Source organism: Pelodiscus sinensis, chromosome 28 (genome assembly GCF_052426305.1).
Source record: "Pelodiscus sinensis isolate ZL-2025 chromosome 28, ASM5242630v1, whole genome shotgun sequence".
Lineage (NCBI taxonomy): Eukaryota > Metazoa > Chordata > Testudines > Trionychidae > Pelodiscus > Pelodiscus sinensis.
The window spans coordinates 7,538,450-7,557,984 of record NC_143079.1 but is presented as its reverse complement, the minus strand read 5'-3'; the positions used below and the strand labels follow the sequence as shown (position 1 = coordinate 7,557,984).

Below are 19,535 nucleotides of genomic sequence, written 5' to 3'. Positions count from 1 at the left end.
TCGGGCTAGTGAAATTTCAAAATGGCGACTAGACGGGAACATGCAAATAAAGCCCGGGATATTTAAATCCCGGGCTTCATTTGCAACTCCGATTGCCTCATTTGCCTACCTAGCTCGAATTAACGAGCTAGTGTAGACATACCCACAGTGCTTTGCAAGCTTTACATTTATCCTCACAATGCCCCTGTGAAGTTGGGAAGGATTATTAGCCCCATTTTACAGATGGGAAACTGAGGCACAGAGAAGCCAAGGCCCCAATTTTCAAAGATATTTAGGCTCCTAACTTCTAGTGGCCTCCATGGAATAAGGATCTGGGCCTTAGTGACTTGCTCATGGACACACAGGAAGCTTGCGATAGAGCAGGGGAAAACCTTGGGAACTGCTCCAAAACATAAACGAGCTACACGGGACTCTTACAGGGCTGAGTTCCCCATGACAAATTCCAGCACTTCCAGGCCTGGCTTGATTTGGGGAGCAGTTGCCTCGGGGCCCAGTGATTCAAAAGGATCCGGGCTCCCACCCGCTGCTACCAACACACTTTGGGCAGCGCTGAGGGCTGCATGGGGTAGGAGCGGCACACTTTGGGTAGCACTGGGGGCTGATAGCCCCAGCCCCAGCCCCGCCCCTTCTGTCAGAGGCCCTGCCTCTTCCACGGGCACAGAGCCTGGCCCGTCCCCATACTTTACCAAGGGGCCTCACGAGTCTGCTGGCTTCCCTGGGGTCAACACCTTTGGCTAACTGTCCAAAGTATTGGACCAGAGGATGGTCTGAAAAACAGAATCGGGAATACGAGAGAAGTCTCAATTCATTAAAAAAAAACCCAAAATAGAACATGGATGAGTCCAATGAGATGAACGTGGATAGGGCTGCCAGGTGGTTTCAACAAAAATACTGGACACACTTGACATTACATCACAATCGACATGACATCTTATTTAGAAAGTCCCGGACATTTCTATTTTCTCATTTCTATTTTCTCAATTTGTTTCCCAAACAGAAAGCTCAAATATTGGACTGTCTGGTTCAAAACCGGACACCTGGCAACCCTAAACGTGGAGAAGATGGTTTCAGCCCAAACCAATAATTGCCCGACTAGTATATCCTGTGGAAATGTGAGTGGAGATTTTTTCAAACTGTTCAGGGAGTTTAGAAACATCCTCTATTAGGAAGACATGGGAAGGCTCCCCTAGACAGCACTCAAATTCTCAACCATTCAATAGAGGACAAGTGTCTAAATGCTGTGCATGGTTCTGAAAATCTCAACCACTGTGTTTTATTTTTGAGCCAAGACTGGAATGGTGTCAATAAAAAAACTCAGAATGTACTGAGTCAGCATAGCACCATAACAACGGAGAGACATATTTACCCCAATAATGAAACAGGCTTCAGGGAGGAATTTCCTAGGGTTTCTTATGCCCATTTGTTTCTTCCACTGAGTTGCTAGGCCTGATCCTCTATTACCCTGCAGCTACTATAAGCATTAACACCGGTGTAAAATAGGTCTGAGACACTGTCCTATCAGGTAGCAGTTTGCATTCACTTTGCACTGGTATAAATGGTTGCACAAAGCGCAGCTTGATGAAGATTCAGGCCAATAGCTTTACAGCTACTTTCTCACTAATATAGTTTCCACTAAGGGTTCATCCTTTTGCAGATGCTTTTTCCCAGCATACAGTTCTCTGGCATCTAGCCCTTTAAATCTGGAGAGAGAACCAGCAGCCTGCCTAATGGGGCCATTTTGGAGCTGACTGCTGCAGGCTTTCTCCTCTTTCCAGCTGGTAAGTCTTCTGGCTCCTCTCATGTTCTCAAGGAGATGCATGTGGTCTCCAGAATAACCCACCAAGCTCTACGTGGCCATGCAAGTGCTCCTTTTGCCTGCTACTGACACACCTCTGTGCCTTTTAGCGCTTCCTGTTTTAATGGGATGGGGAAAGATACTCATTGGCCTCTGCGATTGTTTGCACTGTTTGATGTTTTGCACCAGGGTGCTCTTCCCAAGGCAAGCCCCTTCTGCAGATGTACTGGGCCACTATGGAAATTGACTTGTGTTTTATTGTTTGTACTAGCAGACTTTCCCAGTGTTGCCCAGGTCAGTCAGGGCAGGGTCTTGGGGATGTTGGAAGGGAGGGAGGGAGAGAGGGGGCAGGAGACTCATGGCCAGGAGCAAGTTCTCTTCCCCCTGCCCCCACAGACCTGCCTGTTCTCTCCCGCTCCCTCAGGCCACTGCCCCAGCCCACCAGGGGCCTGTTCTCTTCTCCTTTCCTTCCCTCCCCCACTAGGCCACTACCCCAGCCCACCCAGGGCTCGTTCTTTTCCCCTCCCCGCCAGGCCACCGGGAGGGGACGACAAAAAGCCAGGCGGCCCCAGGGGTGGGAGGGATAAGGGGCGCTCTGATGGTTAGGTGGTGGGGCAGGTTCCCACCTGGCCTAGGGGATCAGGCACCCACCTGGGGAGGATAGGGTCATGGGTTCAAGCCTCAGCCCTCCCCCCTTGCCCACCTCAGCCAAGAGCTGGGAAAGGGCTTGAGAGGGGGGCCTACCTACTCAGTGTGTGGTGCTCTAGCCCTGCTGACAACTCCCTTGGCAATGCAGCTGCCCCCAGCAAACACTCCCACACTGCATCCTGCTGAAAGCCACTCCTCCATTTGCATGTTATGGAAACTGCCCCTTCCCCAGGGCTTCTTGGCACAGCCAAACCCTGACCCAGATTTAAGTCAGGACAAGAGGAAGCTGCATCCCAAATATGGTGGCCCTCACACTTACTGTGTAGGAGGAGTTCTTGAACAAAGGGACGTGCAGAGACAGGGGGTTCTCAGCCCTTTTCTTTCCGAGGTCCCCTCAGTGTGTGATTAAAAACTCCATTGCTCACTAGTTTTCTGTGTATAAAAGCTGGGCAAAAGGGGGTGTTAAGGGTTAGTAACCACGGCAATTGCCCCAGGTCCCATGCCATAGAGCACCCCATGAATCTAGATAGCCCAGGGGTCTGCTTCAGCTCCAGTTGGCCGAGGTCAGTACCCCAGGCTTCAGCCTTTTGTGGTAGGGCTCAGGCTTTGTGCTCAGGGCTCTTGTGAGTCTAACACTCATCCTGTTTGTCCTGAAACCCACTCACAGCCCTCCCCCGCCAGGAACCCCAGATCCCTGGTTGAAAACCACTGTTCTAGGAACGGTGATACGTTCTGGCTGAGATCAGAGCACCCTTGTGCTAGGTATTGTAAACACAGTGAGAGTCCCTGCCCTCAAGAGTTTGCAGGCTAAATGCACCACGTACACAAAAGCGGGGGGTGGGGGGAAAACAGGCATACAAATTTCACGCAGCATAATTTGGACAGAACCTAGGCTTCCGAGTTCCCCGTCTAGTGCCCTGAGCACGTACCAATGCTAGCTCCTCGGACACTGACATGGCTCACCCTAGTTTTAAATCGCTGCTGTTTGTCTTCAGAGGGCAGATCAGTGACGTTTTACCACTAATGAACAATATCAGCTTGTTATCTGCATCTACGTACCCGCGGCTTGCTCATAAATACAGGATGCAAGTTGTGCAAATATTGATAGTTCTGTGATTGTTGCCCAGCGTGGTTCTAATTGCCACTCGTGCAGTGGGCACATGGGAGTAGATCATTGACAGGGTGCTGCGTTCCCATCAATGGACTGGCTGCGTATGTGAAGAAATAACACTTCATTTTTATTTCAAGGGAGCTTGTTATCTGATATTCAGTAACCCTGCGTGGCCTGGCTAGACGTCAAACAGCTAGATTTATCATAAGAAGAGTATGTGTGTGTGGGTATAATATATATAATCAAGGAGGCATCACAAGTGATGTTCATGCTAAGAAGAAAGCAGATGGTAATGATGGGGTGATCAAGGACTCTCCCCAGTGATTTCCAGAGATTCGGTCCATGTTACAAGGAATTAAGCACATGCCGAACACGCGGCTGCCTAAGGCATTGCTGTAATGCGAAAAGTCTATGTCTACACTACCAGGTTATTTTGAAACAAGATATTTTGAAATAACTCCCACAATCACTGTTTTGAAATACGCTCCTTCACAGGCAGGAATTATTTCAAAATAAAAAAGCCCATTATTTCTAAATTGGGAGTGTGGACGCTCGCCTTGTTATTTCGAAATTAGGAGAGTTATTTTGAAATAATTCTCTGGTATAGACATGCCTGTATTGTCTACTAATAACAAATGGAAATAAAATAATGTTGCGGGATCAATACCTTAAAGATCAGATTTCTGAAAGGTATTTCGGTAACGATAGATGCGGATAGGTGGCTAGTGAGTTTTTTTTCAAAAGCATCCAGTGCTTAATGCTGGTTGAAATCCCACTCAGGGTGCATCTGCAGTGCACTGTTATTTCGAGATAACTAGCGCTGTTTTGAAATAACAAGGCAAGTGTCTACACAGCTGTTCCATTATTTTGAAAAAATGGACAGCGTATTCCAAAATTTGTAAACCTCATTCTGTGGGGAATAATGCCTATTCTGAAATAGCTATTTTGAAATAAGGTGTGTGTAGATGCTCTACTTCTGCTATTTTGAAATAGCCCCTCACCAGGGCCATTTTAATTTTCCTCCCCAGTGCCTCCTGGGGCTCCAAGTCCAGATAGCACATTTACATTAGGGAAGCCTGCCTTGGACTAATTTTGAGGCTTTCCCTGCAGCATAGACATGCTATTTCAAAATAAGCTATTTCGGAATAACTAGTCCCGAAGAGGAAGTGGGCAGTGCCCATGAAAACTCATGATACCGTCTACATGTTTTGTTAGTCTATAAAGTGCTACCAGACCATTTGTTGTGGTTTTTTTTAAATGTATCCTGTACAGACTAACTCGGCTACCCCCGAAGCTATTCCAGAATAGTATATTTGAAATAAGAATGCAATGTAGACATACCCTAAGTGTCTATCTGTAATGTTATGTGTCTAAATTCTGTTTAAAACTCTACCCCCTTCCATTGTTTTCCTAATTTACAGTGAAGCCCAGCTTGTAATTCAAGGCTGGGAACATGCAAAGCAAACTTCTAATGGATTGGGAATCAATATTTACAGAGAGGGATGCCAGCAGGATAGTAGGAAGGTCTATGGAAAATTGGAAGGTTTATGCCTCCTTGGAACAGTTATTTACAGGGTAACATGAATAAAACATAGTGAGGCTAATTTCAAAATCCCTTCACAGTATCACCCTGGTTAAGAAATTTTCCATTGTATTTCTGCAATAGCATAAGTAATCACAGTGAGTTTGTTGTTGTTTAGTTTATAAATAACCATGCCATGAGAGACTCAGAAACAAGGAGGTTTTTTATTACTTAAACACGCTCGCAAGAGGAAGTGGCCAGCACATCCCAGGTCGGGATGGCAGAGAAACATTCTGGTCTGTCAGTAATAATGCGGCACACATGGCTCCAAAGGCTTGGGCTAGCAGAGCCAAAGTTCGGGCGTTCCACAGGTGACCCATTGAACGTAATGTGGGTTGGACTGGTACAACTGCGAGCAGAGTTCTTTGCATTTGTTGTGGGCAGAACTGGAAGGTCGGGGGAAGACTGCCGAGGCTTTACAATTAGTAACTAAAATAGTAACCCTGCCTGGAATTATGTATTTGTTTTGTGGGGCTGCCCATCAATTGCCAACCAAAATGTAGTCACGCTGTGCTTCAGAACCGGTGAAATTAGCTGCAAAGCAAGTGAGACGTGATAAACAGGAGTGAGCACTGCCATAAAGTCTGTCCAGTTACCTTCTCTTTCCTCCCTTCTTGTAGTGCTCCTATTCTAGTGCTCTTGGCCCTTTTCCAGTGGGAAGAGGAAATGGAGAGGGTGATTTTTATGTGGTTTTTGCATGTAACCTTTCATCTAAAGAGCTCAACGCCCCATGCCGGCATTAACTGAGTTGCACAAATTCTGGGATGTGTGGAGTGGCCTCATCACTCATTAACTTCGATGGTGGGGTTGGGTGCTAAGTGCCTCGAAGGCCTCTTTCAGATCCTTGGATGTTAATGCAATATGGAGCAGCATATGAATTCTGTTAGTATATGGGAGCGTGAGGCCCTGTGAGAAACCATGACCATCCCATAACACCATGTCAGCATTGACTATGCTTCCAAATAGCTTGTTGGCTTTTTTTCCATTGCCAAGTGTTTCCTTGTACTTCTGGAAACATCGGGTAAGAATCCATTTCCATGGCCACCAGCCAACCACCCGTGATGACAAAATGGATGCAAGAGGGGGTGAAGGTGAGGGGTCTGGCTGGGAGATTGGATGCAGAAGCAGGCTGGGGATTGGGGAATCTGGCCAGGAGATTGGGTGAAAGAGGGGAGTCGGGGGTCTGGGTGGGAAGGTGCAAGAGCAGGGGTTGGGTGCATGGTCTCAGCGGGAGGGGGTACCTGAGGGGGATAGGAGAGTGGGGTCTGGGCATGAGGGAATGGGGGGGGGTGTTTTGCTGGCTCCGTGCTGTTACCCCAAAAATATTCTCACTGGAGACCACCCAGGGTTACACTAGTATGGATTTATTTCCACTAAGTAGAAGTAAAGAGGAGAAAGCTGCCACCAAAGGTTTAAGCTGAAGAAGATAGATTGATCTCTCTCTCTCACACACACCCCTCCATTCATTCACACCCATTCATTCCTGCCTTCAGGCAATCACACACTTACACAGACATATGGGTTGGAGAAGGAGCCAAGGCATGTGAATCCTGGAGGGTTTGTCTGCTCATCATGGCTGGGGAAGCTGGTCAGGAGGAAAGACACTGGAGGGAACCTTCTCAGGATCAGTGGAAGGAAAAAGAGAGAGTCTCACATGTGCTCCTTCTCTTTATGTAGTGTCTGAATGGCTCCTGAGACTCGTTCACCTTGTCATCAGGGAGCATGCCCAGACTTCCCTTTATCCAGCAGAGAGCATGCTCATACTGTGATGACTCATTGCCATGTGGTCCATTGTTCCAAGCCTTCTTCAAACACACTCTCACACACACTCTCTCTCCATTCACTCAGGGGAGAATGCAGCTTAGGGAAAGTTACAAGCAAGGTGGCTGCGTGTTACAAAGATTACAAAGTTGCAGTTTACAGTAAATTTAAGAGTTACGCAGATTACAAAGATTGACAAGGATCACAATAAATTACCGTTTAAAATCTTAGACCTTACAGTTTGGTGTAGCTTTAGAAAATCCATGTATATAAATCTAGTTAGCTCAGGCGGAGGCTTTTTTATGCAACACGTGCCTCCTGCTGTTCCCATTGGCTGTGATTCTGGCCAATGGGAGTAGCAAGCAAAGCCTCCAGGTGAGCAGTTTCCTGCACTGCCATTCCCCGAGCTGGGGGGAAGGGGAGCGGCAGTGCACAGAGCTGCTTCCCTGCCCTGCAAGTTAGATACGACCTGTGAGGCTCCACCCCATTGCAGTGGGAAGCTGGCGCTGACACTCCAACCTTGTGGGGGAGGCACAGGGGCTGGCGTGCCAGAGCAGGCTCCCCGTTGCAGCAGGGATGAGCCCTAAGCCCATGGCCCATCTGCAAGATGGTTGCAGACTATTAGTGGGCCACGGACCACACTTTGAGATCTAGTGGTACAAAGCAACAGAGGGGATGGTTCCACAGTTCAGGAACTGACGATGTACTTTTGACCAAATAAAGTTATTTTTTGAATCTGTATTGTAGAGCTGGTTGAATTTTTTTGCCCCATTCAGTTGGAAAACCCGCTTCTGTCTACTTTTCCAATGGACATATTTTGATTATTCTTTTCATCAAAAATCTGGAAATTATGAGTTGGAAATCAAGCCCCTCCCCTCCAGCCCCCATGGAGGTTTGATTTCCCAATTAAAAAACTGAATTTTTTGTTCGATTGATCATCCAAATCTCCAACAGGGGAAAAGAAAAAGGTTGGATTTAAAATCTTCAACCAGCCCTATTGCACGAAGAGTAACTGAGACACAGGCAAAGCCAGAATGAGAACAGAGACCATGGAAATGGTCACTAGCAGCTGCTTTTGAGGAAGGTGCATGAAACCCTAACATGGGCAGCTGAGGGATATCTGGGCCATAGAGAACTTCCTTCCAGCCTCTGTTCGTTAGAGGTTTTATTAAGCCCTGAAGCGTGAGGGCTTATATTCCTTCCTAAGGGTATGTCTACACTAGCCCCCGAGTTCGAACTAGGGAGGCTAATTTAGGCATTTGAAATTGCAGATCAAGCCCAGGATTTAAATATCCCGTGCTTGATTTGCATATTCTCGGCCGGTCACCATTTTTGAAATTTTCAAGCCCGGGCTAACTGCCCACGTCTACACGCGGCAGGGAAGCAGGCGTTCGAAATAAAGGCCTACATCGAACTACCTTTTATTCCTCCTGCAATGAGGTGTAACAGGTAGTTCGAATTAGGAGTTTTATTTCGAACGGCCATTTCCCTGCTGCGTGTAGACGCGGGCAGTTAGTCCGGGCTTGTAAATTTCCAAAAATGGCAACTGGCTGGGAACATGCAAATCAAGTGCGGGATATTTAAATCCTAGGCTTGATTTGCAATTTCGAATGCCTAAATTAGCCTCCCTAGTTTGAACTAGGGGGCTAGTATAGACCTACCCTAAGCTAGCGTGACCATCTGCACTGTTTTTACCAGGACAGTCCCTTGTTGAACGCCGCCTCCTGGCGTCCCGAATTTTTTTTTTTAAATGGGCATTGTCCTGTATGTCCACTCTGGTGGGTGGGATATGAACTGACACTCCTAGCATCTCCAGGTTAATGCCCTAACCCCTAGGCCACTCCAGAATTCACCCCACCATGTTCCCTTCAGGGCCTCCCTTATTCTGTCTTCCTAATGGGGGCGCTGGTGGTGACACTCGAACCCACAACCCTAGCATCCCCAGTCCAATGCCCTAGGCTCCTTTGAAGCCCCAAGCACCAGCAGCTCCCTTCTCCTCCCTGTGTGCCGCAGGGGTGAACTTCATCCCTGCAGTGGGGCAGAGCAAGCGGGGAGCTGCTGGCACTTGGCACTTCAGCCACTGGAGCCCCAAGCTCTGGCAGCTCCTCCCCCGCCCCTGCAGGGCTGAAGCCCTGAGCATCAGCAGCTCCCTCTTTCTCCCCCGTCCTCCTGCTGCAGGGCTGAAGCCTTTGAGCACTGGCGGCTCCCCCTTGCTGTCCCTTGTTCCACATAGGGAAATCTGATCATCCTATCCCATGCCCTTGATTAACTTTTTATAATTTATTATTCTAACGACAGATATTCATATTTTTATTCATGACTAAGCCCTTTCTGGATCCTGCTCAGGTCTTGGCCTGTGTGATGTTCCAGAGAGTTCCCTGCACTAATTATGCATCGTGTTGTTCTTTAACCAAAAAATCTGTTCAGCCTTAAAAAACGATCATGCAACATGCAACAGGCTCCCAACCCCCCTGCACAAAGAACATAGCGGCCTTATTACGATGGAGGTGTTTCCAAGCAAGGACATCGAGCCGGATCACGCTCTCAGATTCTGTTGTGCTGTCTTAGCTCTGATCACACAAATAGCATAAAGGATAGCCGTCTCCCTCTTGACCTCGCTGTTCCTTCCTACCTGATCCAGCATAGAAACCAGAGCTCCAAGTTCTGAGCTTAGATACATTGGCATAAATTCAGGGTAGTGCAACTTGCTAGACTGTTCTACTTAAATGTTAAGTGGAGCTGCTTCTTTATTGCCTCCCAAATATCCAGGGTGCTGTGATTTACGTGTGCTGGACAGATAATTGGAACCAATTAGGCTAGTGCAAGCTGCCCAGTGCTTAAAGCCAAGCACTAGGACTTTTTTTTTTATCAGCAGAACCTGAGTCATCAGTGCGTCTTCAGAATTAAAGAAAATGTTTCATCCTGATTCACTTAAACCAGACCAAAAACAAAATCCCCAAACAGCAACCCACAGGCTCCTCATTAAATGATAGAAAGGCCGACAGACACGGAAGTTGAAGGGAAGACAGTTTGAGAAGAGACAGGAGCACTGATCGCAGTTGGTGAAGGTTCTGGATGGTCTTATTCTACATTTCACCATCCTCTCCTCCTGGTCTGGTCCTGACTTTCATCAGAGCCCTGATTTTCCAGGGCTCGGTGCTCACACCTGGAGTCAGGTTTTCGGAAGAGTTCAGCTTTCATTGAGATCCCTAAAAAAAAAATGCCTGATTTTTTTCCCTGGTGCTCGACATCCAGCTGCTCCCATGATGACACTGGTGGCCAGAGTTTCAAAACAGCTCAACACCCAGTGTGCTGAGGTCTTTGGACAGTCTGGCCAAGAGTCGAAAGGACTGGAAAGAACTGCACTTTGAGTAGCTAATCGGTGGACTGGACTCAGTGATCTGCATCTTGAGAGATGCAAGTTGCGGGGAGAGAGGAGATGTGTCTTTCCATCACGTGACCCTGTGTGCTGAGGGCAGTCATCCCTGGAAATGCCAAGTTCTGTGCAGGCTGCAAAAAGAATAGTACATACAACTTGAACCTCTCTAATCCGGCACTCTGCTCTGACAACATCTGTGGTCTGGCATGATTTTAGTTAGCCGGGTGACCACTTATTAGCCTCATTTAGTTTGGATGCTGTAAAGGCATGTTGACACAGCAGGGCTTAACTCGAAATAAGCTACGCAAATTGAGCTATGTCAACTGTGTAGCTTATTTCGAAATTGGGAGCATCTACACAGCACTTACTTCAAAATCGATTTCTTCAAAACCCTTTCTTTCTCTGTTATTTATTTGTACCCTGGACTCCTTAGTCCATTTTTCTGAAGGAAGTTCATGATACCATCTACAGGCCGTCCTCACTATAAGTCCAAGATATGTTCCAAAATGCTTGGACTTATAGTGAAACAACTTAAAGTGGGGAATTTTTTTCCGGTGCCTGACTTCCAATTAAGCAAATTGGGGGGAGTGTTTTGCACAATTTACAGTGGGGAATGGGAAGACTTATAAGTTCCTACAAACGTCAATGATTTTATTGTGGAACGTATGTATACCCGGGGCAACTTATAGTGGGGACGCTCTGTACATTTGTTGTTAGTCTGCAAGGTCCTGCACAACCTTTTGTTGTTTTTTTAAGTTTTTTCATTTGTCATGGGTATGGCCAAGTTTCCCGCGATCTCATAAAGTTTGTTTACAGTTACCAGTCCTGGCTTTCACTATTATGTGCTGTTGTTTAGCTCTTATAGACCCCTAAATGTCTTCTAAGAGCCCAAAAGCTTCAGAGCCAAGTTATTCTGTAACTGGAAAAACTTAAATAACAAATAGTCTAGTAGCATCTTAGACACTAACAAAACATGTAGATGGGAGGGTTGCCAGGTGTCCGGTTTTCTACTGGACAATCCGGATTTTGGGCCTTCTGCCCGGTAAAAAAATCCAGAAAATACCGGACACGTGCAATGTCCAGTATTTCCTGATGTTCCGGCTGGGCGCCAGACAGAGGCCTGGTGGCGACGGAGGGAGTGGCTGGGAGGTGGGGTGCAATTGGCACTGGGAGCCCTGGTTGCGTGGGGGGAGGGGCAGCCCGGTCCATGCTGCTGCGCGCTGGTCAAGTGCATGGTGGAGCCGCAGCCGGACTGACTCACGCGGGACGGGAGCGCCCTGGGATCTGCACAGCCCCGGGTCAATCCTGCTCCCCGCCAGCTGATTCGCTCCCCTGCCCCCTCCTGGCTGTCCGGTTGGTTGATTCTCACCGACTTCTCCTCCGGGTCTTCCCCAGCCAGTCCCTCCCTCTTTCCCCCCCAACCCAACCCCTTGGCTCCAGCTCTGCCTCCCGCTGGCCGGTTCCTGCTCCAGATCTTTCCCAGCTAGCCCCACTGCACACCCCACCAGCCCTGCTTCCAGCGGCCAGTTCTCCCCTCCTCCTCCTCCTGAGCTCTGCCCCTGCCAGCCGCCCTCCTCACCCCTCTCCCCCAATATCCTGCGGCCAGCCCTGTTCCTCCCCCCATTAGCTCTGTTTCCCATCCCCCACCCCACACCCCAGCAAGTACCGCTCCCCTCCCAACCGGTCCCTCTCTCCCCTCCCCCCATGAAGCGTGTCCAGTATTTTTTTTTATGACTACCTGGTAACCCTAATCATGAGCTCTAAGTGAGTTGTGTCCACAAGAGCTCATGATCTCATCTACATGTTTTGTTAGCGTCTCAGGTGCTGCAAGATTATTGGTTGTTGTTTACGTTTTTCGAAGAGCCCAGTAAGCAGTGCAAGTGTTGGTAATGCCGCTAAACAATATTGCCCTCCCATGGTTCCAAAACTCCTCTGGTCTGGCCACAGTCAGGTCCCGAGGTTGCCAGGCTAGACAGATTCAACCTGTGCAACCATGACTGTGGGAAAACACTGAAGTCAAACTACTCGACCAGTCACAAACTCTGCTTCTGATCCCTTACGCTGGGTATCAAGAAGCAAAAGAGAAATCACACAGCCCTTTTATTGCACTCCTGTTCTCTGGCCATAAACAATAGGCCCACAGGCAAAACAGTGCTAATGCCAGACTGTCTGAGGATGTTACTCAGAAGCATGGCACAACTTTGAAATACAGACATGCCATAGATATAACTCACCATATAAAAGTAATACAAGCACATAAGCAAGATTATCATATTTGGCAACTTACAACGTTTTGCAGATATCTTACGTGGCCTGTCTGGCACAACTCCTTGCAATTTTACAATGTTGATTTTCATAATAACCTAAAGTGTCCCCCAAATTGCATATAGCATCACACCCCACCTTTCCACTTTCTGGAGTCCCAGCTGCTGCAAGACTGGGAATGGATTCTGATGTCAGAGGAATGACAGCTCTCTCCTTGATATTACTCTAGCCAGATCCCCTATACCAGGGCTTGCAGAGCTCCCTAGTGGTTAGTGTATGGCCCGCATACACTGCCACTGCAGTGGGCCTGGAAAAGGCACCAGAACCGGCATCTCTATTAATCATTCTTTTCTGAAGCCCCCTATCGCTGCAGGAAATAAGTGCTTTGAATTTATCGTTTGTAAAGTTCTGAAAGCTTCATATCTATATGCATGCTTGAATTGAAATTTGCAATCCATTCCCTGGCACTGTCTCCCGGTGGGAGGCTGTGAAATTTGCAAATGGTGGCAGTACCTAATGAGCAGGAACAAGATGTTGTAAGGAGCTGTAGGCTGTGAGGATTTTATATTAACATGGGAGAAGAGGGGGATTTGGGGGCGGATGGAGGAAAATTGCTTAAACGCTAATGATTGTTCAACTGCCTGGTAGAGAGAGGAATAATTGGGGTTCCTTTTGCAATAATTAGAAAATGGCAAACACAGATTAATCAATTACAAATGGCTCTTTACACTGCAATGCACTGCAATTAAGGTTACTTAAATGTGTTGACAAAATAGGAGTCCCGTGTTTCTAAAGCAACTTGTGTGTTGTTTCTCTTCTCCCCATCTATCTGCTCTCCATGTGCATCTGCCTATATTGCTCTTGACACTTTTTTGCTTGGCTCCCTGCTCTGTCTCCTTTTCTAGGAGATGTTGAATCTGTGCTGAAGATGGGTTTTGAAAAGAGCAGGAATATAAACTGTGTGGTAGCAATGAAACTGCCTTTTCCAAAGAATGATTCGGCTGGGGGTAAGTGGGGGGGGGGGGGAATAAACCTTGCCAAGTAGAACCAGCGTGTTCATTGGGGTCGTGTACAATAATAGCAGAGTAAAATCCAGGAAATACAATAACCTGATTCATTGCTCGTTTCTTACGCCACTGCCAAAAGCGTGATTAAGTCACAAAGAGTTTGATTAGGGACACTTGGTAACAAAAACCCCGTTTCCCTTGACATGGTCCATTTTCAGAGTACATCTCGTGCTTTTGCTCTATGCGATGGGCCTTTTCCTCATTCGGCATTTAACAGTCTGGCCTGACAAATAAAAGTAGTGCAGGACTGAATGGGAAAAAGGCTTCAAGTGCACACATAATTAAGCAGTAAAAACATGGAGGTAGCACAGAGTGGTCTAGGAGTTAGAGGAAGAGGCAGGGAGCCAGGGGTCATGTTCCCAGCTCTGTTGCTGACCTGCTGAAGGAAACTGCTTCTTCACTTTGCAGGTGAGTGAAGAGAGGTTCTGCTAATGACTCTAAGGAAGTGACTTGTGTGTATGGGTGTTACTGCCACCTATTGGTTGGGCTCAGTTGTAGGTGAGATTGTATATCATGTGCCTCATACAGCAACTAGGGATTCTCCTTTTGTTCAAGCGGTAGGATCTGAGCCTTTTAAGTAGGGTCCAAGTTCTATCCAGGCGGCCATCATGTGCTGCCCAGTGACAAGCACTAAGCCTTAGCTGGCAAGAGATTCAGCTCAGTGCCACAGAGAAGCATGGAAGGATGCAATTAAAGTTTGTAAATGTGCTTTGAGATCCGCAGATGGGAGGGGGCCAAACAAAGAGTATGCATATTTAAACTACAAAATATACTTGAGCTGTCTGCTGTTCCGGATCCACCTGCCCAGAATTTTGAGTGCAGGGTATTAAGTTCTCAGCCGTCAACAAACATCAATCTGACCCTGAACTCCATAGTCAGGCGGAGGTCCGCTGAGACCAGTGCGAGTTTGCCAGAACAAAGGTGATCAGGATGAGGCCACGGTTGAGGACATGGTGCAGACATTGAGGGATGTATTCCATGATGGCACTGAATTTCACAGTGCGTCTTTGGATTTACACCGATGCAAATCACTTCCTTGTTAAACCAGAACGACTCTGCAGGTTAACAAGGCTTCCTTTAGGGGGCTTAGATGGGTGCTGTGCTCTTTTGAAAATCGGGCCTCCTCTCTGTTTTGTGTGTCCATTTAAAATGGGATTTCGGAAGAGCCTAAAGGGCTTATGAGCACAAGTCCTGTAGACTTTGCCTTAGAAAGGATGCCTTAGGAGCTAAGGACAGCCTTCCTCTATTTTTTCTGTGCCGCACAGAGCATACAACATTGGCGATTTCCTGACTACTCTAAAGGGTTATCATGTTCTCACAGATCATCTGTTGCACTTAGAGAAATAGAACGAGCAGAATCACAATATGCCATGTTTATGGTGAAGGCAGAACTCATTACCAGCCTCAGTTGCTCATGCGTGTCCACTGGACAGGTGATCTAGACACAAGGAGGGAGCCGGGTCATGTTGGTAAGCTCCGATAGTCCTGGAAAATGACTGTAGAACCGAAAGACCCAGTCCTATAGTTTTGCCTCCATGGATTTATATGTTTTAGTCCAGAGACCCTGTCCTGTCCCACTGCCCCAGGGCACTGTGTGACCATGAGTCAGCAGTTAACAGCAGATGGAATCATTCTTGATGGGGCTTTTGTCTTTCTCTCTCTTGAGTGGGTTCTCTTGCAGGGCTTGCCAGCATGGTCCTTTGGCCATCAAGGTGGTGCTGGCAGCTAGTCACGGAGACAGGCTGGCTTTGGGAATTCATCCCATTACACACACCCCTACGGTCACACTTTAAATGAGGTTACACACACACACCCCAAAAGGAGAATCCCTAGTTGCTGTATGAGGCACATGATATACAATCTCCTATACAACGGATCCCAACCGATAGGTGGCAGAAACCGAGCTAAGGCAGGACAAAGTTGAACATGGGGTTTCAAAATGACAGCATAGGGTCACTTGAGTTGCAATGGATTAAAAAGGCATTCCAATAACAGATGCTTCAAAGGCAATTCTTAACAGGCCACTAACAAATCCATCCAAAAGTGGTGAACACTGTTTCATTTATAAAAATTGGGCTGCCATTCATGAGGTTACATAACGTCCCATTGGTAGATAGAATTCATTACAAGGGTGATTTCATTCCAGCCCTACACATCAACTCTTCCTGATTTAATTTTTAAATGGAATTTGAAGATGCTCAGACCTCCCCCAGGATCAAAAATATGGAAATGGAAAGATTATTTTTCCCCATCCCCATTAGTTGCCAGGTGGAGTGCATACCCATACGCAGTTGCATAGGGCACTCAAAAATTTGGGGCACTGCTGGATCTTAATATCCACCTACCTGTCTCTTCCTGTCTCTATACTGTGGCTCTACTTCCTCCAGAGAAGATCTAGTTAACTTAAAAGTGAAAAAGCCAGAGCTAGTAATAGACACTGATGCTGTGAAAGAGCCATTTAAGTGATAATGAAGCCATTAAAAAGGCATTTGCCGACCCCATGTGTATACTGTCCATTTCTGAACGTACTATCTTAGGCTACCAGACCTTACTCTAAAATTTGCTGTACGAATATTTCATTAGTGTGTTGCTGAAGATTATTAAAATCACATCTCAAAAAAATTGTCATTCCTGCCCCTCCCCTTCCTGCCACCTTCCGGCATAGGGACACCACTGTAAGGGTGTGTCTAGACTACAGGGTTTTTTCGAAAAAACTTCCCCTGCGTCTAGACTGCTGCTGCGTTCTTTCAAAAGTAAATTGAAAGAACACGGCAGTTCTTTTGACCGTGGAAAACCTTGTTTTACAAGGAATAACGCCTTTTTTCGAAACCATTTTGAAATAACTAAAATCGATTTAATAACTCCCGAAATAACAAAATCGAACTAGCATATCCTCACTACAGGGAAGCCTCAAAATTAGTCCAAGGCAGGCACCGTTAATGTGGACACGCTACCTCGAGTTAGAGCCCCAGGAAGCACTGGTGAGTAATTAGTCAGAATTACTCTGGGAAATAGTTATTTTGAAATAGCAGTACCAGAGAATCCACACGACTGCTATTTCGAAATAACTCTTTCAAAATTAGCATTATTCCCCAAGGAAACCAAGAGTACAGATTTCGAAATAACCAGCTTGGTGCTCTTGGGTATGTCTACACTACCACCCTAGTTCGAACTAGGGTGGTAATGTAGGCAACCGGAGTTGCAAATGAAGCCCAGGATTTGAATTTCCCGGGCTTCATTTGCATATTGCCGGGCGCCGCCATTTTTATGTCCGCTAGTGCGGACTCCGTGCCGCGCGGCTACACGCGGCACGGACTAGGTAGTTCGGCATAGGAAGCCTAGTCCGAACTACCTAGTCGTGCCGCGTGTAGCCGCGCGGCACGGAGTCCGCACTAGCGGACATTTAAAAATGGCGGCGCCCGGCAATATGCAAATGAAGCCCGGGAAATTCAAATCCTGGGCTTCATTTGCAACTCCGGTTGCCTACATTACCACCCTAGTTCGAACTAGGGTGGTAGTGTAGACATACCCCTTCTTATTAATTCAACCTAAGGGAGGATTATTTCAAAATAAAGCCCTAGTATAGACCAGGGCATACTAAGCTCCAGAGGTCACAGGTTTGATTCTGCCCGGTAGGCAACTGGGTTGTGTCACTGTTACATCTGCATAAGGTTGCTCAAAGAAGCAGGATCCAATAAAACAGAAGCCAGTTCTCTGAGTGCTATAGCCCAGTCTATGTGTCTGTCTTTAGCTGACCTGGTTCTGCGAGGTTTCAAATGATTATGAAAGGGATTTTGTTTGGGTTTTTTAATTATTATTTTCAAAACCTCTAAAACTAATTAGGATGAGTGAAATCCCTATTTTAATAAGTTACATATGCAGTGCTGGGCAATTTACATGCCAAATATGGATTCTTTTGGGGGGCTTGTGCTCACAGAGAAAGATTTACCACACTGTGGTTTTGTTCAGTGGGGAATAGGAATACAAAGGAGTCAAAAAGGCATGTGGTCAGATGTAAACCAACAATCACCCCTGCTAACTTTGATGGAGTTCAGTGCAAGGTTCCAATTCAGCAAAGCTCTTAAACGCATCCATCCCTAGCCAGCAAGTCACTTAATCAGACGCTGAACTTTTAAGTACCTGCCTGAGTCCCGTTGAAGTCATTGTTACAATTCAGAATGTGCTTAAGGGTTCTGCTAAATTGGTGAAAGAAATCAAGCTTGTTTCTTATATGAGCTAATACCATAGAATGCTAAATATGATAAATAGCCGGTTAAGATTCCCACTATCTACTCTCTGGTTTCAATCATGGATATTACTGACCGCTCCTGGAGAAATACCATTTGAAATGAGACCACACTGACTCACCACAGCTCTGCTGACACAGAGCGACTTATCCACTGACTTAAGAGGCAGACAGCCCGGCTGACTCCTGCTTGTTTAATTTCATTATGGTGTGTCTCGCTGGTGGGGCACACAAGTCCGAACCACAGCAAGAACCCCTTTTGGTGGTAGGTTAGAATTCTTGCGTGCAAGTCTCGGCTGACCTAGGATTAAAATGTGGGTTTTGTCTCTCTCCTACTCAATCCACCGCAGCCTCTGGCTGCAAGGATGCAATTGAGAACAGTTTTATTACAATGTGTTACTGAAAGTGGTTTTAGAATTGATAAGGTAGAAACATCTGGAACTTCGCAGAAGATATATCTAAAAATGTCAGCATTGTGGGATGAGATTATAATAAGGGGGAGGAGACTAGAAGTCGGGGTGGCTGACTTCTCTTCTTGGGTGTGGGAGAAAATGTGATTGAGTGATGAAAGCATGAGTGACTGGCGCAAAGATTTGTGGGTTCTCTTTCTGGCTCTGGAAAGGGAATGTGGCCTATTGGTTATAGCAGGGGGAACTAGGAATCAGAATGCCAGGGTCCTTTTTCCCATTTTGTAGATCAGTTTACCTAGCTATAAAATGGGGATAAGAGTGCCTACCTCACAATCATGATATAATAAAGCTGCATTAATGTCTGAAACGTGTATTGATGCTTTCAGATGACAGGGCCAGTAGAGAGGCAAAATATCATCACTCTTCCTTCCTCTTTTGGTGTTGACTCAGAATCAGATTCTAAACTGTGAACTTAAAGTTAACATCAGATAGATTTACAGTCCTAGTCTCAAACCAAAAGATAAATGGCATCACTGCACAGGTTTTCATGTAAGTCTACAAACCCAGAAAAACATGGGCCTTGATGGCACTGTGCGTAGCTATATGCATGTATTGTATTTATAATTTTCATTTTGTTATTATACATTTTAATTTTTTATATTGTATTTCTTTTATTTGTGTTCTATTGTACATAGCTACATATATTTATTATCTGAAATCCCCTTTCTGTTCAGTGACTACCTAGATTGATTTTTCTGTCAATTGCTTAGGGAGAAGTTAACTTGAGGAGATAGACAACATTAGAGATAATAGTATTCAAATCAATACAATATCCCAGTAATGTGTTAACCTTTATATGAATAAATATATTTCATTTGCCAAGTCTACCTCCTTTCTATGGCTCTTTCTTCTTTTAAGGTATCTCCTTTACAAGTATTTATATTGTCAAGATCTGTTGAAACTTTACTCAAGTCTTTTATGTATAATCAGGATCCAGATCCTGCAGCTGTTACTCAAATAAGTAAAGGTCTGTTTCTGAAAGTAAGGACTAATCTCATGATTAAAAGATGTGGAATCAGGTACAAGGTCAGTCTGTTGCAGGCATGTTATACAGTAATTCCTCATTTAACATGTGCCTGTTTAACACGTTTTCACAATAGCACGATTTTTTTTTTAGGGAACGTTTTTTGAATTACACGACCGTCCCTGGAATAACACGATTTCCCCAGCTGGCCCATTGCTGGCAGCTATGCGGGGCTTCCCCCACCTTC

The 19,535-nt window shown here is 46.2% G+C and overlaps 1 protein-coding gene across 1 annotated transcript in view; it reads left to right on the top strand.

Moving 5' to 3' along the window:
- The first annotated feature begins 1,747 nt into the window (after window positions 1–1,747).
- The window catches only part of STC1 (stanniocalcin 1), a 59,933-nt gene continuing 42,145 nt past the window's right edge, over window positions 1,748–19,535 (top strand). The window contains exon 1 of the mRNA XM_006135520.5: window positions 1,748–1,778. The gene's annotated coding sequence lies outside the window, so the exon portion shown is untranslated. The remainder of the gene's footprint in view (window positions 1,779–19,535) is intronic.